The 13,255-nt window shown below is 36.4% G+C and overlaps 1 long non-coding RNA gene across 1 annotated transcript; it reads left to right on the top strand.

The window, feature by feature from the left end:
• Positions 1 to 10,475: 10,475 nt before the first annotated feature.
• On the top strand, positions 10,476 to 12,988 carry LOC116421385. Its single transcript, XR_004231730.1, has 3 exons — positions 10,476 to 10,551; positions 11,783 to 11,895; positions 12,724 to 12,988. It is a non-coding gene; the product is annotated as an uncharacterized LOC116421385 (long non-coding RNA).
• The last annotated feature ends 267 nt before the right edge of the window (positions 12,989 to 13,255 follow it).

Here is a 13,255-nt window from a genome sequence, read left to right as displayed (position 1 = left end):
TGGATTTTGTATCATTAATTGAGGCCCTTTATTTGAAGGATAACCATCAGATAATATGTCTTTTCAGCTACTTTAATTCACAAAATTCACATGTATAAATGTCAGAGTTCTAATTCAGCCCCTTCACTTTACAAAAAGAGGGACCCAGAGAGATAAAATCTCTTGCCTATGGTCCTTTATTTTATAAAGGGCTTGAGACCAAAGTCTTGGGAGCTTTCCATTTTACTGTTTCCTCAATGTCTCAAGGAGTCCAGGGTTCTCAGGGGTTCTCAATCTTTTCAATTATGGAGATCCCTTTATAATATCAAAAATTTCATAGACTCCCAAACGATAGTAGTTGTATCATGGTTCTCTATTGCCTACATATCCTTTTTTCATTTATCTATTGGAATTTAATCTTTTATTGGTATAAACTTAAGGGAAGAGCATTTAAATAGGGATGAAAGAAAACTCAGAGAAGAGAATAAAGAAGATGCCTAGGTACAGGAAAGAGATTAGCTTTTTAATGATGAAAAACTTCCCAAATCTTCAAATGACTAGTTATATTATTACCATATGCTGATTAAGAAAATAAATAATGACAAAAAGTTTCTACAGGTTCAGAGACACTTTTATTTTAATTTGCATACCCTTGGAAAATAATAAAACTTCATATGAGATATTTATTTAGTCTATATAATATATGCTTTCTTAGGATACCAAGTCATTTAATAATATGAACAGGAGTTCCTACAACAACTCTAGAAAACTATGGGTCTGCTAGATTAGGAACCACTGGCATCATGATACACCATTCCAATGAACAATTTAAAGACCTTATAGAGCTCCTGAAATAGGTTAAATAGCTTTTTGAGGGCCCAAAACTATTGCCTCCTTTATGAGTTTTTCAGCTTTTTGGGTTCATGGACTCTTTTGGCAGTCTGATGAAATCTATGGATTATGTCCTTTAATAATTTTGTTGTAATTTTTCCATACATACAGAAATATTTATAAGATCATTTTTTATTTAATCAAGTAACTGGAAATTAAAGAATTGCCCATGAATTGGATGATGGTTGAACAAATTATAGTAAGTGAATATATATATAATAGGCTAGTTTATCCTTTAAAAGAATTGGAACTATCCTCAAGAATTGATTGGCTCAAGGAACTAAAGGCTCAGACTACTGGTATTCTTCATTGTCTAAAAAAATAGCCATGAAGAGGTCTAGGTGCCCTTTTTGATGCTTGGCTCATTAGAAATGAGTAGCAATTCATGAAAGATTCTCAAAAGGAGAGCTGCAAACCACTAGCAATCATATAATAGACTTCTCCAAAGAACTAACAAGGGATATGGTGTTAGGAAAACATCTCTTAGAACCTTGGGAACCTCAAATAGGGATTAATAATATACATACAATACAGAAAACTCTAAGGATCATAACTCAAAAAGAAGGTCACATGGCCCCTTATCCACAAACATTTGTGAGTGTTGGGAAGTGTAGAAGGGAAGAGAGACAGGTCAGTTAATCAGATTACAATCTACATGAAATCCTTTATCTCTGATTATCTTAACATTCTAGATTGAGGAGAAAGAATTAGAGGTTGTATTTCTTAGTCAGGATTTAAGATTCAGGTATCTAGGTCAGGAAAAGGAAAAACTTACACAGGGAAGTTACTAACAACAAACCAACATACAGAAAGATCTGTGTTCGCCCTGGGGCTATAGCAATGATAGATTTTTCAGGAAGAAGAGCTTACCTTGGATCCTGGATGAGAGTGATTGGGCTTCCATAGTCTCATCATAGTCTGATCTCCAAAGTTTCTTTCTTAGGATAGGGCAGGAAACTGGAGATCTGGCAGTACTGAAGAAAGAGAAAGAAACAAAAGAACAGCCCTTACTGAAAGCTTCCCTTCTGACTCTACAATTCTTCAGGGATTTCAGAATGGTCCTACTTTTAATTGAAAGGACAGAGTTGTCAAAGTGAGCATTGATTACCTATAAAACCTATACAACAGCACATCTACTGTGCACATGTCAGACTGTGTCCCATTTGTTAGAATAGCCGGATAGGAGCTCAGAATGAAAGTATATAAAGTGCTATTAAATAAGATAGTATGTGTACAACATAGCACAATGTCTGGCACATAAAATGAATTTAGTAAATGCTTGTTCCTTTCCCTTCCTGAAAACAGGGAAACTTGGGTGTCTGACTAGTTCAGAGGGGGTACGAAATACCTTTTCCCTCCATTAGAGATACTCAATAACATTGGGGAATTAAAGATGGAAGTGCAAGGTAGAACAAAAAGAGCCCAGTCAATCTATGACATTATAATTAACAGAATTATATTATATTGCATTATATTATATATTAACAGAATTATATTATATTAACAGAAGAATATCTCCCTTTGTAACTCCAGTGATGAGTAAGTTTAATAATTTGAGCAAAGTAGATATTTAACATTTTTTTCAGTTTGAATTCATGTAATCTTTTTAGAATTGTTACAAATAAAATAGAATGGAAAATTGTATCACAATCATAGGGACTGTCTTTGTTTCACTATGAATAAGAAAATTAAAAAAAAAAATAAAACATTGTCTCCAAAGTGTTTGTGCTCAGACCAGAACATTATATTAAGTATCTATAAAATGTTGAGTCAGTTTTTAAAAACAATAACATTGTCATCATTATAACAGCTAACATTTATATAGCACTTTAAGGCTTGCCAAGTGCTTTACATACTAACTTATTCGATCCTCATCCTGGGAGTAAATGTCAATGTTGACCCCATATTATAATGAGGAAACTAAGGCTGAGAACTCATTCAGAGATACACAGCTAGTAAATGTCCAAGGCAGAATTTGAACTCAGGTCTTTCTAACTTGATAAGACCAGCTTGCTATCTATCGTACTACTAGATGACTCAGGAATTTAAAAATAATGTGCTAATTGGCAATTAATTTTGAAGATGAATAAGTTAATTGCATCTGAACAGATTTATATTGCTAAAAGAATAGCCAGAATATATATGGTGATTATTTTATTTAGATAAAACTAATCAAAAACCATGAATGTCATTTAAGCAGTGATGGTTTTTGTACTAACACAGTTTATTTAAAAAAAAAAAAACTCAAATATACATTGGGCTAGAGCTGTAACTAAAAGAAAAGATACTGATAATAATAACAATAGCTCACACTTTTATAACATCTCATGGGTTGCAAATTGCATGCTGTAGTTGCTGTTATTAGTCCATTTTGGAGATCAGGAAATTGAGGCTTTCCCTAGGTCACACAGCTAATAAGTGTCTAGGGAAGGATATGAACTAGGCCTTTCTGACTCCAAGAGCTTCATGTGATCTTCCACTCCAAGTCTATTAAATGAACTGGGATTTCTCAGTTTGGAAAGACCAATGCTAAGAGGCAAACAAATCCAGTGTCCCTTCTCAGTCTTCAAGTTCCTCAAACTTAATTTAGCATTAGTAATGTTGATTACTCACTCCATTTTGGCTTTTTCAAAATCATAATATTCTGGCTTCCCTCATTCTCCCACCACCATCACTGGACAAGGAAGAGGCTTGTGAAAAGTGGGGGGAAGCAGGATTGGGCCTAGTATTTTTATTCTCTCTTTTGGTCCTAACTCCATCCTACCCAGGACTAGAATCCAGGTCCCACCAAAGAGAAAACTAAGACCCACAATGTCAGACACCCCAAGGAAAGAGCAGGCAGGGCTGCGGTGAGGAGATCATAGGAGATGGAACTGGAAGGAATGTTAGAGGATGCCCAATCTACCATTCCCCTACCATTTGACAGATGAGGAAACTGAGGCCCATAAAAGTCAAATGGCTCTCGAGCTTCCACATGGAGAACCTTGCCTCTAGGTTCATTCTCCACCCCACTAGGAGAGTCAAGGACCATGGAAGACCCAGCACTGCCGATGTATGGATGTACCCCACTTAGGGGGCGGGGCGCCAGCATCCCTACGGTCAGGACTAGGGCCAGCTCCAAGAGGACTGATGTGCCCGGTCCGCCTCCCCCTTCTCCTAGGTGCCAGAAAGGAGGCCTTGGCTCTCTGGGTCTGCCTCCAAAGAGCAAAGAGACTTCCAACCTGGGTCTGTCGCTCCCTTCCCAGGTGCTCCCACAGACACCACCCGATGCTGATGTCCATGCTTCTCACTTCCACCCCTCCCGGGACTCACCCACAGCTCAGCTCTTGCCTCAGTGGGGCGGGGAGAGATCTACTCCGCCCACCTAGGAAATCCCGACTCTATCCAATCGGATGGGAGAAATGCCTCGTTCCTCTCTAGGCTACCGGGAGGATTGATCATCTCTGTGGCTGCTTCTCTTTACCTCGACCCCTAACTCTCTTGCTTGCGCTTCCTCTCTCTAGAGCCTAAACTTTCTCCTGTACCTCTTTCTGGTGCCAGGGGACCCTGTGCTCCAAGCAAACTCTGGCAGGTTCTGCCATTTTGTATAGGTTACAAAGAGACATAATCTGTTTTTCTGAGTCAGCCTTGCTAATAAGTACAGAGGCTCAAATCCAGGAGGCTGAGCGCTTGGTGATGAATTCTTTGGCCATGGCAATCTGTGAATTAATAAAAATACAAAAGGTCCCTCAATCCGTGCGGTCCCCCCTTTTTCTAGAAAGAAGATGGCAAATTGATAGGAAAGGAAGAGAGAGTGCTAAGAATCACTTAACTTAGAGACCATCTATAAATATTAACCTGACTGTTGTATTCTAAATATGTCTGGTCCACTGACCAGTCTCCTTACCTGTGAAATGAGGAGTTTGGATTGGACCCCTTCTAAGGATAATACTGAATATGTATGAATAACAGTAGATGGTGTAGCTTGGCTGGATCTTAGGGTACCTAAAGGAGAGTATAAAGCTGGAAAGGTATTGGGACACCAGTAGAATGGCAAATTAAGGATTTTGAACTTTCCTCAGTAGACAAAAGTGAATCTTTAACAGGTTTTGAGCAGAAGAATGACACGATCACATCTATGCATCAGTTATCCGGTTTTCCCCCACCAGAAGTGTTTAAATAAAGGCTTGATGATCATTGTTAGGCATTTTTCAGAGGGGACTCTTTTTTCAGGTATGGATTAGATTAGATGGGTGCTGAGTTACCTTCCTAATCTGACATTCTGTGATCTGATTAGTCTTCATAAAGTGGTACTATTCTTTATAGTGGGATCCAGATCTTTTTTCCTCTCCTGAAACCTTAGTTCATTACTCATTATATTCCTATAGCAGAGAAGTAGTCTCTGCTTCACTGAGAACAAGGTAAGAACAACGATGAAGCTTCACTCCTTCATTTAACAAACATTTGTTAAACACTTTCTATGGGCCAGGTACTGTGAAATTTCTTTGCTTCATTGCCCGTTCTCTCCACCCTTTCTCAGATCGCAGAAGAGAAAACATCCTGGCTCTTAATCCTGTTGTCTGTTATCCTGATATTATTTCTTCTTGCTCCCTCAGGCATCCAAGAATCTTCACATTTACTCTCACTTTCAGCCTCCTCCCAGGAATCACATTCACCTATCAACATAGTCATGACTCTCCAATTCTAAAAAAGCCTTTCCTTGAACTTTCTATTTCATTCAGGTTCTATCCTATCATTTCCAAACTGGAGGCACCCTGGTATAATGGAAAAAAGTACTGAACTCAAAACCAAGGAGAACTTAGATTGAGTTTTAACTCTGACATTTAATAATTGCATGACCATGGTTAAGTCATTTAATCTGATTCTCAATTTTTTTCAGCTCTAAAATGGGGCTAATATCTTTAATAATTAATTTTCAAGACAGTTGTGAGCTTCAAATGAGTTCAAATGAGGAGTAAGATATGTATATAAACCTTGCAAATCTTAAAATGGGATGCCTTTACCAATGGCAATTGGTATAGGAAATGTGCATGGTAGGGGTTCTATTAAATTACTAAAGCTGTATTATCTTACACCTCATTCATTCCCCTGCTTTATGCTATTGCAGTGTATCATATTATATCATATGATTTTTAATCATGTGATTAAATTTAAAAAATCAATCAAGGAATTAAATTGCATTTGGTCTCTAAATGACATTTTAGTTCCCATGAGTAGCCCACTTTTGCTTCCCACCACCTTTCCCCCCAAAAAAGCAACATTTTATGATAATTGACCTCCAAATCAATAGAGATCTAGGAATATACTCTGGAATATGCCCATTAAGTTCCCAAAATGAGGCAATCTCTCCATCTTTTCTCTGAGACCCTACACTTTCTTTGTACTCCTCTATTCTAATTGATTATGCCATAGTCATAGGATTTAACAATTCACTCCTAAATGAACATGTGATTTATTGATATCATAGTATACATATCCAAAATATAAAAATGCCTTTGAATAGTAAGATGCACAATTTAATATAGATTAACTTCCTTCAGGTGAAAAGATGGGGGTCAGGGTGGGAGAGAAAGAGGGATTTAAAAAGAAAGAATTTGGCAATCAATCAATCAACAAGCATTTTAAAGTATTTACTATGTGTTAGATTCTGTAATAAGTCTTGGAAATATAAAGGAAAACAAAACCAATAATTTCCCTCAAGAAGCATACATTCTAACAGGGGAAACAACATGTTAATTACTAGATATATACAACATATATACAGAAGAGATGATGGTAATTAGAAAGGGGAAGGCACTAGCTACTAGGGAAAAGTCTCTTGAAGAAAATGGGATTTGAACTTGAGTTTTGAAGGAAACCAGGGAAAATAAGAGGTAGAAGTGAAGGGGCAAAGCATTACAGGCATGAAGGATAGTCAATGCAAAGACATGAAAACAAATTGAGTGACATGCTTAAGCAACTGCAAATAGTCCAAGGTCATTATGTCATAGGGTTCATTGAGGGGAGTAAAGTATAAGAAGTCTGAAAAGTTAGGAAGTGACAAGATTGTGAAAAGCTTTAAATGCCTACTTTCTCCTGAATTCTATGTATCAGTGGGAGAGTTTATCCCAAAATTTGCAGTTTTTTGAAAAAGTCATTTCAACTTTTTTTACCTAGATGGTACAGTGGATAGAGCCCTTGATTTTGTGCCCAGAAGACCTGAGTTTGAATCCAGCCTCATTTATATACTAGCTTCATGACTCTGAACAATTCACTTATGTCTTTTATAAAATGGAGATAATAACAGCACCTATCTTCCAGGAAAAAAAAAAGATTTGTAAAGTGCTTTGCAAACTTAAAACATTCCATAAATGCTAGCTATAATTGCTATCATTCTACCATCTTGGTAAATATTCATGACTCGGGCATTTTTAACCTGGGGTCTGTAAAATTATTTTTAAAATATTTTAATATAATTGCTTTAATAATAATAGCTAGAAGGTATATAATGCTTTAAAGTTTGTAAAGAGTTTTACATGTATTTTACTTAGATATAAATCCTAGATATTATTATTATCATTTATTTCCTTTGTGATTTTATGCATTTCATTTTATGCATTTAAAACATTATCCTGAGAAAAAAATCTATTAGCTTCATTAACAAAGGGATCCATTACATTAAGAAGTCAGAAACCCTAAGTAAAAACTAATTATGACTGGCTAACTAATTGATAAGGAATGAAAATCATGGACATGTGGAAGCAAAGACTCTCTGATCCATTTTTCTTTTTTTTACCCACTTAATAGTATTTTTTCCAATTATAGATAGAGATAATTTTCATCATCCACTTTTATAAGATTTTGAATTCTAAATTTTTTCTCACTTCTTTCCTCTTTCCTCTATACCCTTCCCCTTCTCCCAGATAGCAAGCAATCTGATATAGGTTATACATGTACAACCATATTAGACATATTTACACATTTGTCCTATCATGAAAGAAATATCAGAACAAAAGAGACAAAAACACAAGAAAGAGAAAACAAAAAATTAAAATAATATACTTCAATTTTCATTCAGACTCCATAGCTCTTTCTCTGGATATGGATGGCATTTTCCAACATAAGTCTTTTGGAATTGTCTTAGATCACAGTATTGCTGAGAAGAGCTAAGTCTATTATAGTTGATCATCACACAGTGTTGCTGTTACTATGTGCAATGCACTTCTAGTTCTGCTCACTTCACTCATCATCACTTTATGTAAGTCTTTCCAGATTTTTTCTGAAATCTGTCTGCTCATCATTCCCTAATTGATGGGTATCCCCTCAATTTCCAGTTCTCTGCCCCAACACAAAGAATTGCTATACATATTTTTGTATTCACATGGGGCCCCTTTCCTTTTTTATGATCTCTTTGGGATATAAACCTGGTAATGATAGGATATACAGCTTAATAGCCCTTTAGACATATTTCTTCTAGAATGGTTAGATCAGTTCACAGCTCCACCAACAAAGCATTTTTGTTTCATTTTTCTTACATCTTCTCCAATATTTGTCATTTTCCTTTTCTGTTATCTTAATCAATCTGAGAGGTATGACATGATACTCAAGAGTTATTTTAATTTCATTTCACTTAATCAACAGTGATTTAGAGCAAATTTTATATGACTATAGATAGTTTTAATTTTTTCATCTGAAAACTGCCTATTCATATCCTTTGACCATTTATCAATTGAGGAATCACTTGTATTCTTATAAATTTGACTTAGTTCTCTATATCTTTTAGAAATGAGACCTTTATCAAAGGATATGTAATGTAACAAGAAACTGGAAATTGAGTGGATGCCCATCAGTTGGAAAATAGTTGAATAAGTTATGATATGTGAATGTAATGGAATATTATTGTTCTATAAGAAACAATGAGCTATATACTTCAACAACAATACTATATGATGACAAATTCTGATGGACCTGGCCATCTTCAGCAATGAGATGAATCAAAGCAGTTCCAATGGAGCAATAATGAACTGAACCAGCTACACCCTGTGAAAGAGCTCTGGGAGATGACTAAGAACCATTACATTGAATTCCCAATCCCTATGTTTTCGCCTGCCTGCATTTTGGATTTCCTTCTCAGGCTAATTGTACAATATTTCAGAGTCCGATTCTTTTTGTACAGCAAAATAAAGGTTTGGTCATGTATACTTATTGTGGATCTAATTTATACTTTAATATATTTAACATATACTGGTCATCCTGCCATCTAGGGGAGGAGGTGGGGGGAAGAAGGGGACAAATTGGAACAAAAGGTTTGGCAATTGTTAATGCTGTAAAATTACCCATACATATAACTTGTAAATAAAAAGCTATTTAAAAATTTTAAAAAAAGAAACAATAAGCAAAATGATTCCAGAAAGGCCTGGAGAGACTTACATGAACTGATGCCGTGTAGAACCATAAGAATGTTTTATATATAGCAACAAGAAAATTATGTAATAATCAATTGTGATGGACTTGGCTCTTTTCAACAATGAGTTTATTCAGGCCAATTTCAATAGAATTGTGATGAAGAGAGTCATCTGCATCCAGAGAGAGGATTATGAGGACGGAATGTAGATCATAGGATAGCAATTTCACCTTTTTTGTTGTTGTTTACTTGCTTATTTTTTTCTCTAATTTTTTTTCCTTTTTGATCTGATTTTTCTTCTGCAGCATGAATGTGTGAAAATATATTTAGAAGAATTACACATTTAACCTATACTGGATTACTTGCTATCTAGGGAAGAGAGATGAGAGGAAGGGAGAGAAAAAAATTTGGAACATAAGATTTTGCAAGAGTGATTGCTGAAAACTATCTTTGCATGTATTATGAAAAATAAAAAGCTATTATTAAAAAAGAAATAAGACCTTTATCAGAAAACTTGCCTGCCTATAGATGTGAAAGTGAAAGAAGAACTTTCAAAAAATTTAAAAAAGCATTTAAAAATGAGCCAGTTTTAGTCTTAGTCTTTAGTCTTAGGTATCATATTTTGCCTGGAGAGAAAATGTTTTTGGGAGGATGATGAAGAATAAAGTTGGGGAAGTAGGAAAGGGGCCGAATCACTGGGGATCTTTTCATTGAGTGTATTTATTTAAACATAACTTTACACAGAAACAGCAATAAATGAATACGTATATATTGTTGCAGGGGGTAACTAGAACCTAACAATGGATGATGATGAATCTTGAAAATAGAAAAAGGGAAGTAGGTCTTGGCAGAAAAGAGAAAGATTTTTATTTTGTGAATAGACAACAGTAAAGACCAAAAGATATATGTACCTCTTGCTTTCCAATTAGCACATGTACTACCCTTGACCAAAGATATTGATTTACCCTGCTGTCTTGCTACATTCTGCATAGTGTATAGCATTGTCACTATTGAAAAGGTAAACAGTGAGATACATGTACATGTGCACACAGACATGTCTAAATTGTGACAATGGGGAACAGAAATGAGTGGTCCTTGTGTTTCTGGTTGGACTCAGAGAAGGCTAAGAAATTCTAGTATCAGATATTAGTTGGAAAGTTAGGATGGGTCACATAGGGTCTCCTTCTTGATCCTTTCCTTCCTCAATTCCATCTGCTGCCCAGGTTTCTGCCTTGGCCTCTAAGGAGAAACCAGAAGACCAGGCAATGGGAGCTGAGCTCCTATCATCCAGGCCCCAGGTGAGCTGTCCTTCCTGCATCATTCTTATCCTTCAAAGTCCCCCTCATAGGCTTAGTTCCTTCCCTAAGTTCTTCTTCCTGTGAACTTAAGTCCCAGTTTCTTCTAGGAACTTGGGTCAGACCTGACCATAAGTTATTTTGTATGGACTCTATCTTTTTTCCCTGCAAAGCTCAGCTGCACCATGTTCGTAAATCTCGAGTCAAAGAATTTGTAGCTACATTCTTTCTGAGTTGTTGTACCTGAAAAAAGAGGGTTTGGAACAGAGTAATCTCAAACCACTGTTGGGAAAGGGAGGACCATTTTTAATACTCCTATACTTCTCAAGTGTGTTCATTTTTTAATATATTATTTTCAATATGTCCATATTTTCAGTATAAATATATGCTTATATTAAATTCACAAACACCAGCATTCAAGCATTAATATTTGATATAATTTGATATAATGAGTTCTCACATACATACATACTTGCCCATAGCCTTCATATTACCCTGGGATAATCCCTGGGGCTACAACAGGAGGGTTTGTTTCAGGCATTGGTGATTTTTGAGGATGTAGCTGCATATCTCATTTAGCAGAAATGGACCTGCCTGGGCCCTGCTCAGAGGTGTCTCTACAGGGATGTGATGTTGGAGACCTATAGGAACTTGATCTCATTGGGTAAGGTGTCTTTCTTAGGACTCAGATCTGCTCTTCCTGTTTTCCTATACTATAAATAACTTATAGTGTCTTAAGAAACTTGTTGGATTTGGGCTCCAAATTCAAGGATCAGAAATTCCTAATCTCATCTTAGTGTAGAAACAGGATGTTTTTGCTTCTTTTTCCCAGGTCCATGAGGTTCATGTAGAGAAGAAAATGAGTAGCTCCTTCAAGTTTTTTCTGAGCTTGAATCTTCTCTATTATCCAATTTCTTTATTGTCCAGATATAGGAAAGGTCCAGTGGTGACATCCCCTAAAGTGGGAATGTTCTATCTTATTAATGGGGAAAGGCTAATGAAATAATTGTTGTTCTATGCCAAGATCACAAATTTCCTGGACTCCCTTTTTCCTGGGGGAATATAATTCTAGGGCCCCATCCTAGGGTGCATAGCTCTTCCTTGAGCCTTTTATGGACTCTCCCAGATAGTCACTTTTCCAACTTGCTTGCCTGAACATGTCTAGGACTGAAACTAGAACAGCCCTTTGTACCAAAGGAAGAAACACTTTCCCCATCTCCTTTCCAATGATCAGGATTTCCATTGTCCAAACCTAATGTGATCTCCCAGCTATAGCAAGGAGAAGAGCCATGGGTCCTGGGCATGAAGGCAACTGAGGGAAGAAAATTCCAAGAGGCAACTGTTCAGGTAAGTGAGAGAACCTTTCCATCATTCAGTGATTGAGTAAGCATTTACTGAGCTCCTGTGTGCTCTTTGGGGTACTAAGTTTTTCAAAAAGTTCAAAGCAAGTAGAAGATATAGTTCTTGTCTTCTTCAAGTTCATTGTGTGGTTGTCCTAGCACCTCCTGTCCTAGGAACTCTTGCTTTCTTTCATTTTCAGTCTCTACTTATTCACAGTCAATTCCCATAATTGCTGGGTCAGAGTATATGAATTGCTAGTGTCTTTTCATACATAATTCCAAATTAATGTCTGTAATAGTTGGAACAATTCACAGCTCTGTCAATAACATATTACAGTTCTCATCTTCCCAGAGCCCCTCCAAAATTTTCTTTATCCCCTACCATTTCTTAGATGTATTCCAGTACTAGCCAAGAGCTTGTCATGCCTACATTTCTGACTGTCACTCCAGACAGAAATGATCTCTTCCCATATTAAATTCCTGTAATTAGTGCCACTCATATGTCACTTATTATATAGTGATTGTTTTATATTTGACTTATTTTTGTTTATATCAATAGAAACACATGAAGGCCCTATCAGTATAGCCAGGAAATACTTTTGGCCTTCTGTCATTGTTCAGAAGCTCCATTTCTTCCTTTTCACTAACTACATATTTTTGCCTCTTTGATTTCCTATCTACCCTCTTACCTCTCCACTTCTACCATTTGCTCCTCCAGACTTAACTTAAAGAAATTCTTGAAAGAATTCTTGCTTTTCATCTTCTTCTTTCTCCCTCTGCCTTTTCTCCCCCATACTCATTTAGTACATAACTCTAATTTTTTTTTTTTTTACAGCTTACTACAGATGATGTGTCCTTGCTCTCCTTCTGTCAGGAAGAAGCCCATCTGACTATTATCTGGCATAACCAATTCCCAGACTATCCTGTTTTTTATAGAGTGATTTGTAAGACTGGAACTCTTTATCAATCTCCATTGTCTATTCCTCAACCCTCAGGCTATCTTTAAACAACTTTTGAGATATTGACTAGAATATTGTTAGATTGCTCTGGAGCCTGGTCAGCCAGGTGCATTTCATCTGGTTCCTCCTTGATCCCTTCCTCTGAGCTACCAAATTCTTCCCTCTTCCTGAGAAATTCCCAAGGCTGTATTTCCCCTGTAAATGATTTGCTCATGATGAAGATCTTTGCTAAGTTCCTTTCAAAGAGTCTATCTTCTTCAAAGAATGGTCAAATTAGGTCATATGCTGGTGATCTTTTACTTCCTACCAAACATAAGTTGTTTGAGAATACGTGCCCTCATTTGCACATACATGTTTGTCTACCCTAATATTTTTGACACACATTGACCTTCGGTGAATTTTTGTTAA

The sequence above is a fragment of the Sarcophilus harrisii genome, chromosome 1 (assembly GCF_902635505.1).
Source record: "Sarcophilus harrisii chromosome 1, mSarHar1.11, whole genome shotgun sequence".
Classification (NCBI taxonomy): domain Eukaryota; kingdom Metazoa; phylum Chordata; class Mammalia; order Dasyuromorphia; family Dasyuridae; genus Sarcophilus; species Sarcophilus harrisii.
Note: the sequence above shows the minus strand (reverse complement) of the source record. Positions and strands in the feature narration are given on the sequence as shown.